The sequence below is a fragment of the Phalacrocorax carbo genome, chromosome 4 (genome assembly GCF_963921805.1).
Source record: "Phalacrocorax carbo chromosome 4, bPhaCar2.1, whole genome shotgun sequence".
Lineage (NCBI taxonomy): Eukaryota > Metazoa > Chordata > Aves > Suliformes > Phalacrocoracidae > Phalacrocorax > Phalacrocorax carbo.
This window is the reverse complement of record NC_087516.1, coordinates 16,616,357-16,624,705: the sequence shown is the minus strand read 5'-3', so window position 1 is coordinate 16,624,705 and position 8,349 is coordinate 16,616,357. Positions and strand designations below refer to the sequence as shown.

General features: G+C 38.8%; 1 non-coding gene across 1 annotated transcript; it reads right to left on the bottom strand.

Annotated features, from left to right (window-relative positions):
• Window positions 1-7,831: 7,831 nt before the first annotated feature.
• On the bottom strand, window positions 7,832-7,899 carry LOC135313323 (U5 spliceosomal RNA). Its single transcript, XR_010372939.1, has one exon. It is a non-coding gene; the product is annotated as a U5 spliceosomal RNA (small nuclear RNA).
• Window positions 7,900-8,349: the final 450 nt, after the last annotated feature.

Here is an 8,349-nt window from a genome sequence, read left to right as displayed (position 1 = left end):
CTTCCATTTCAAGACAGGATGGAGAACACTTATATTAAGTTCACAGAGAGCACCAGCTGGGCAGTATATGTATGACAAGACAGGAGTAAAATTACAACAGTGTTGATAAATCAGAGAAATATTCTGGAAAAATATAATATAATCCAATATGCTAAAAAATGCAAAGGTCTGCCTTTCTGCAGGAATAACAAACCACACAAAAGCTGGAAGGTAATGCAGCAGATCTGCAGAAAGGAACTTGGGTTTAAAATGAGTCACACACAAAAAAATACCATTGGCTGCAAAAAAGGCAAACAAATATATGTGTGCTTACTCATTAAGTGGCTCTTTTGTTGTGAGTGAGGTTATATCTTCAGTAAGTGTTCTGTGGCCAACTTGTGTGATAGAGCACAAGAAAGATGTAGATTAGCTGGAGAGAGACCAAAGGATAGCAATGAGAATGATGAAGATTGAGAAGGGACATCTGGGGAAAAGCAAAGGTGCTCGATATTTTTGGTCGAAAGACTGGAAGTTTAAAAAGCAGATTAGATGTGGATGGGAATGAGCTCTTACCTTGTCTGCCAGTCAGTTAAGAAAACATGCTCTTAAACTACAGCAAGGCAAATACATGTTGGACATAAAGAAAGTCTTTCCAGCAAGAAGGGTAATGAAGCACTGCAGCAGTCTCCGGGACATTATGGGAAACCCCACATGAGGAATTTCTGAGAGCAGTTTGGGCAAATATCTATCAGGAATGGCATAAGAATAGCTCATGTGATCTCAGAGTAGAAGAATGACTGAATGACTCCTTCACTTATTTTCTGTTCTTATTTTCTGTAATTCCAAGGTTGTCTTCATATTTGAACATGTGTGTATTCCATTAGCTGAGACATTTACAAGTTAAATGTGACTTTTAATTTTTCTGTGCTTAAGACACAATCATCTATCACTATTTCTGCCAAACTGTCAACCAAAACAAAAGAACTATCTCATCTGACATGTGCCTGACATATCACAGGATGGTGCTTTCCATTTATTTCCTGATAAATTACAAAGCCATGTGAAAAACTGCATGTACTTTTGATAAATTTGCACTTTTGGTCATTTAAGCTTCACTCTGCCATCAGTCTGCCTATTGCTTCCCCTGGGGATGTTTCTCTCATTCCAACCAGCTGAGCAAGTTCAAACAGTTACCAATAGGAATCTGTATCCAGCAAGGACCCTACGGATGAAAGAATGCACATTATTGAAACATATCCTCTCTCCCTTCTTCCCCCTGAAGGCAACAGGTAGTGTGTCTAGTAGAGGGACAGGAGATATTAATTCCTCATCTGCAATTAAAATATTCACTCCTCTAGCTGGTGATCATACTGTTATCTTTATACTCATTCAGAAGGGTCATTCCTGGTTTTACAAAAGCATGCGGAGAACATTCTAGTTGTGCAATGTCCTAAACTATTACATTTAAAACATTTTAGTAAACTAGGATGAAATCTGAAGATCTATGAAATCAAAATAAAGGCTTTTATTGATTTCATCAGGGTTGAATCAGATCCTTTACTGACAACATACAGAGGTTAATGCACTGGTTATGAAGTCTTTCTTCCTTTGTAATCAGTGCATTTGGTCTCATCATGAGAAAAGCATCTAGAGAAACATGTACAAAGAAACAGTGCAAGAACATTTAAAGAATACTGCTTATGTCTTCTTTTGCTTACCTTTGAAATATCTGCCATATACCAACTAATGAATGTCAGGCAACCCAATCTCCCCATAATAAAACCTTTACACAGAGACTCCACTATTGTGTAGTCTCTTCTTCTCTGCTTAATGTTATTTAATGTGAATTTTCTGCTGAGAAAGCATAAGGAGCTTAGATAAAATGGAAGTATTGCAAACTTGCCTGACAGTAAAACTGATTTTTTGTCTGCTCCTGAATAATAGTTATATCAGTGATCACTGACATTTCTGCTTTGTATTTTATACATCATTCGTTCTGTGTTTCCCAAATCCATTTCTGTAGTGTGACGTATCTGTAAAATACCAATATTTTACAGAACACTGCCCAGCACTATTGTATGCTACAGAGAAAAAAAAAAAAAATTATACTAAAAAAGTATGAACAGCTGCAATTTTAATTTAAACATTTAAAAAGTTCTCTGCTGCCTTATAAAATTACTTCTAGTCAGCGGTGTCGTGGTTTGCATTGTACGCTGGTGAAGCAGAGCACTGAAGTGCAAACTTTGATTTCATCTAGCAATGATAATTTAGTCAGGAGTCAAAAGAAAGTCTGCCTGAAGAGACCTCCATAAGAAATCCACTGTGACAAAACTGGAATGTGCCTGGGATTTTTCACCTTGTTTGTTTCTGCTCACTGCTGTTCTTCTACTGATTAATGTGTGGTTCCTCAAATCCTAAAAGATATATGGCATGACAGGTAGACTTTTTTCCTATAGCCCTGAACTTTGTTTCTCTGAGATTTTCTTGCTGAACCAGAAAGTTAAGCAGGCCTTTTTCTGGCAGTGAACTTCTGCGTGCACTATTTTTGCAGACAGGTGAGAAATACTATATTATTCTAATAATTTTTAGATGTACCTGAATCATAAACAACTTGGAGATAGGCTGTCATAAGGTGCAGAGAAAAAAAAAATAGCATTTCCTTCAGCAACAGCACCAGATAAGTTTGTTTTCAAAAATTGCAGAGCAGTGGATGGGTTTGGTTCATGTTCAGATGAAGCAAAATGTGCAGCTCAGTGAAAATCTTGCCTTTTGCTCATGACTAAGGGATGCAAACAGCACATTACCACAAAAAGCCAAAACATATAGGTGATTTTTGAGTTAATATTCATAGCAAAAGATCATGAAAATCCAGCTCAAGACCTGTGTATTTTGCATCTTCTGAAAAGGATCCACCTTCAGCTGTTACTGGTGGGTGACATACTTTCATTCTTCCCTTTGACTGCTAAGACAGTACAGCTAAAATTGCAGTGGGGGGGAAGACATGCTTCGTCTTCCTTGCACAGGAAAGTGAGCACTCCACAGTCTGCCTAGCAATGCAGAGCAAAACAAAACCCGGAGCAGAGGCTGGCTCACAGGCATGCACGTTATCATCTCTCTAAGCTGATAACTGCAGACGGCAGTATATGAATGAAGGTGCCACGTATGCAGCAATTATGCAATACGCATCTGCACCGTCCAGTTCGCATTAGCATCAGTTGAGCATCTTATCAGGCTAGGCTGCTTCGCAAATGAATGCTGCCAAGCTGCTGGAATTATCTGCACAGTCAGATACTAATTTTTAGCTTTTTCATCATGGCTGAAGACAGCTCCACTTGATCTCAGCAAAGTTATTTTAAAATCTGAGAGTTTGCCAATGTTTCTTTTTAAAGGATCACATCTAGTGTGACTCATTACTCTTGGATTTCATTTGTCAGAGCAGCCAAGTAGCCTAGCTTTTACATTCCCAATGGCCATTATCTCTGTTTGTTAACAGCTAAATGGCTGATGCATGGATACACATTATTCCTGTGTTTTCTTGCAGAGAGTGAGCTTTTGCTGGAAAAAAGACATTAAAACAAGAAACTAGAAGGATATGATAATCCATAGATTTTAGAGAAGAAAATGGTTATTGACTGGAAATATGTATGTATGGCATAGTTTACTGAATATTAGCTCTAGGGAGTTGATTCATTGGATTTCTTTCCCTTTAGATTATACATTGCACGTGCTGAAATACAGTCTTGTGCTACTGACACTATATGTTAAATAACAATTTCTAGCAGAAATCAATACATTAATTCCAAATACGGCAATTGGTTTCCACAGTATCATCTTTATTCATCAAACTAGTGCCAGAATCTGCCTAAAAATGAGTATGTGATTGATCCTGTATATATTCAGCCATCCATTTAAGCAAGTGAAGAAGGTTCCACTGGCCACTGAATAAACCTGACTTCAGGTGAATACTTCAGTGGGTGAGGGTCTGAATCATTGTTAAATTGAACTGAAGAAACCATTTGATCAGCTGACGTGAAGCCTGAACCATGGAATTATAAGATCACGCACAGCTGGGTGGAATTCATTAGCCAACACATCAGACTTACCTTCTGATAAGCACAAAGAGGGAAAATAATTGTTGCTCCATACAATAGGTGTACTACAGTTTGTGCATTTTATATCTGCAGTATGATGCTGCAGCCACTTGTTTTCTGATTAGCAGTGAATCATCATCATCATGATGATATATGGTTGCTCAAAACAATTTCATGTGATAATTAGCTCAGCAGAGAAAATTCCTACCACTAGTTCAAGATGTCAAAGCAAATGTAATCCAAAATCTTTCAAGCCGTTAAAATTTCACATTTATAAAAATATCTCCTCTAAACTGCTCCATGAGAAGACTAGCATTAGCAGTAAAAAAGATATAAACATTAAAATTGTTACCGTGACCTTTAGACCATTAAATAAATTTTTTTTTATAAACAATATTCTTTGAGTAATGCTTGCTACTAATTGTAGATCTATTCATGTGAATGATGTTGGGCTAATTTTGCATTGGTAGATGTAATATAGCCAAGATTTCATTCTACAAAACAAATGGTAACATCTTCTAAGGTATGGAAGGCCAGGCAGTGCTGGAAGACAGCAATTGCAGATGCATGTGTGACTACATCTGTAGCGCAGCTGTTGAGTAGGGTTTGCAATGAACCAGGCAAGCAGAAATTCCATTGTAGTATGGCAATGAATTAAGGTAATACTATTACCATAAATGTGCATGGTCCAGACACAGAAAACCATCATTTCACCTTTGAAGGTGTTACATTTTGAGACACAATATAATTGTGTTAGTTGGACCAGTAATACTAGCTGGTTGGTTAAATAAATAATGTCTCTGTTTGTGATGACAAGTATTGTCATCACAGATTTTTTCTCATTATTTGAAAAGATTTCTTGCACTTCACCTGTGATAAAGAATTGTATTTTATAAAAAAAAAATGTTGCTGTGTATTGTGTGCAATTAAACTGTTTCTCTGTTCATTATACAAACTAACATCTAATTAGAACACTAATACTTGGAATAATTTAAACAGCAGTTGTAGGTCGCTTCCCACTTGAGATATTCTATGATTCTATGTTTCTATGAACGGTTGTATGTCTGGAGCCATTTTGTATGGTTTGGGAGTCAACGGAATTTGTGCAGTTCAAATGCCAGAATGGGGTCGTGTGTATCAACATGCTGGCACACCTATAACACTGAGAGAAGACTTTTCAGATGATCTGTGAGCATAGCTCTTTCTGCTCTTCCTTACATCCAAGCATGCCAGAAAAGCTCTGGACTTTGGGGATCACCTCTCCTCTTGGGGTGTATTGCAGCCCATTATTTGAACAGACCGTGTATCTGGCCTCGAGAGTGGCCTGGCTGTGGCCCTGAACAGGCATGTCTGTCTTAATATGGCTCCAGTCTAACTGAGACTATGTTACGTGTCTGGATACCATTTTACATCAGGTACTCCTAATAAGGAGACAAGAACTTAAACCCCTTTCATTCCCCCAGTAATCCCTGTCTGTTGTACATGTTCCCACCAAGGTCAGTTCTCCCTACAAAGGGGATGATATGGTATTTCAGCATATAATTTATAGAGAAAGCAGCTGACAAATTAATTTCTAATATGTCACCTCCGTGTCACAGGTGACAGTCCAAGCTGATGGAGGGGCAGCGTGACTCGTGGGCAGCATGGCACTAGAATTCAGGGGCTGTGAATCCTCTGCCTGGCTACAGTGCATTTGTTTCTGCTGAGTGACCCTGAGCACATCATTTGTACTTTTGCAATATAAAGAAAATGATTTAGACTTCAATTTAAAACACTTCAAAATCTGTGCTTGAAAGGGTCTATAAGAGAGCCAGCTATTACTAAAAGCAATGCTAGGATCTGCACTAGATCCCCCCTGTTTCTGCATCTATTGTTGCTTATCTTCATCTGTCCTTTTGTTTTCATTCCTTTACCTCCCACAAACCCATTCCCACAATCAACCTTCATGAGACCACACTCAAAATGGTCCCCTTCAGCAGCCTGAAATAGCTACTTCAGTTTAAGGCAAGTAAAGAGATAGAGAACAAGTCAATAAACAAGCTGATGAAGATTTTTCCCGGTAATCCACAATAATCATATAAATGCATATATAATCCTTGTGGCCCCCTCCTCCTGCAGTCCTTCCTCTTTTCCTCTTTTGCTATTGTTCTTACTTGACATACTACACCTGCTTTAGTCCCAATGCCCTTAAAGGCAAGAGCTGTATCTTTTTTCTCTCTTTATTGTGCCTTCCATATAAATGTAGAAATGAGCATTCCATTTGAAATAGTTTCAGAAGAACACTTTGATGATTTACGGTTCTGCATCTTTGTAAACACTTTGTTTTCTCCCCTGCAGGGAATCAACTGCCTCTTTTGGATCTTTTGTCACTGATTTTTTCTGAGTGTTCCTGTTTTCTCTATCACAGAGCTGAGATGGGTGCTTTTAAAAGCATTTGCTCTGCACTCATTTATTTCTTGCAGAGTCATATCACCCCAGGGCTGATTCTCACTGCCTTTTGCAAAGAGTTGCTCCCACCACATGGGGCTACTGCTGATTTCTTCCTGCCCTCTCTCTGAGGAGAGCGTTTTTTTTTTACTTGAGAACTGTACCTGGTTTCTGAAGTAACCCAAAGGCTGTATCTGCAACCACAAAAGAAGGAGCAAGGGTATGTGTGGCACCATGCCTGGTCTCTGACAATCGCTGTAAAACAGCCCTAAGGAACCTGAGAGCAGGGTAAGCCCAGGGCAGCACGTCCCTGGGATGCCTCTGTGGGTCAGGACTTCCTGACCCACACCATTGTGTTTATCAGTCACAGCAGATATTTACTCCCTGAGTTTCTCTAGCTGTTTCTTGAACCTGGTTATAATTTTGGCTTCCAAAGCGTCCTGTGCATATTGCATTTCAGGTTATAGATTATGTGAAGAAGTACTTTTTGTGTAAAGCCTGCAGTCTAATAGTTTCTTTTGGTGCCTCCATGTTCTTGTCTTATGAGATATAATAGCCATCATTCCCTTCCTTCCTCCTTGCCATTCATCATTTTATAAATCACAAACCCTTTTTTTTCTGTGCTGAAAAGTGTTATTGTCTTTAATACCTCTTTGACAAAACCCATTTCAAAAGTCTGATCTTCCTTGCTGCCCTTCATTGTACCTTTTGCTTTCTGAACTGGGGTGGCCACAGTTATGCCTAGCATTTAAAACTAGGATTTTGTATAGTGATATAATTATGTTTTCTTTCCCCTTCTCTACTCCTGGCCTCATTAATATACTATTAGTAGATATTACATTTCTAATATACTGGAGGCAGGAGAGGGAGGTTGGCTGGTGTTAATCTCAGAACTAGCATTTTCAAAGGAGTATCCACAAAGACTCCTGCAGTTCAAGAGATAATCATTATTAAACAGCATATTTTGCATGTAATTTTATTGTTAGAATCACAGAATGGTTTGGATTGGAATGGACCTTAAAGATCATCTAGTCCAAACCCCCTGTCATGGGACAGTCTAAATGCACTAAGTCTTCCACTAGACTAGGTGGCTCAAAGCCCCATCCAACGTGGCCTTGAACACTTCCAGGGATAGGGCATCCGCAACTTCTTTGGCCAACCTGTTCCAGTGTCTCACCACCCTCATGGTGAAGAATTTCTTCCTTATATCTAATATAAATCTACCCTTTCAGTTTAAAACCATTACCCCCTCATCTTGTCACTAGACTTCCTGATAGAGTCCCTCCTCGTCTTTCCTGTAGGCCCTTTTTTAAGTACTGGAAGGCTGCTATAAATAAATTGTTCCTCTCCATGGAAATCTTTAGTAAAGGGCAAAATATTTACATGATCTGAAGAGAAATCAGAGTTCACTTATGCCATCACTTCTGGATTGCTTTTACTGAGACAGTGGCAGCTTCTGATCCTTTATATTGAAGTGTTAAAAGCACAGATTCTGATTCAAGTAGAAATAGAAGAGACCATGTTGATCTTTAGGTAGTGTATTTATATAAAGATCAAGAAGAGTAGGAGCTTTACTATGTCATCTAGCCAGAAACACTAGATAGTGGACCTACACAGTTTGTTTCAGTTCACTGTCCTTCCTATAGGCTCTCATTTGATCCACATATGTTGGTCTTTCCCATTTCTCCTTCCCTTCTCCATGTTTTCTTTTGGGTTTTATTTTATAATGCAAACAAAAGCTCAAAGTAAAATTCAGCCCAAACTGTTGAATTAGCTTTCTGGTCAGCCACAGGAAACCCTGCCAAGCCCACCTCAGATGCTGGACCTCTCTGGGAAGACCAACCTGGTTCTT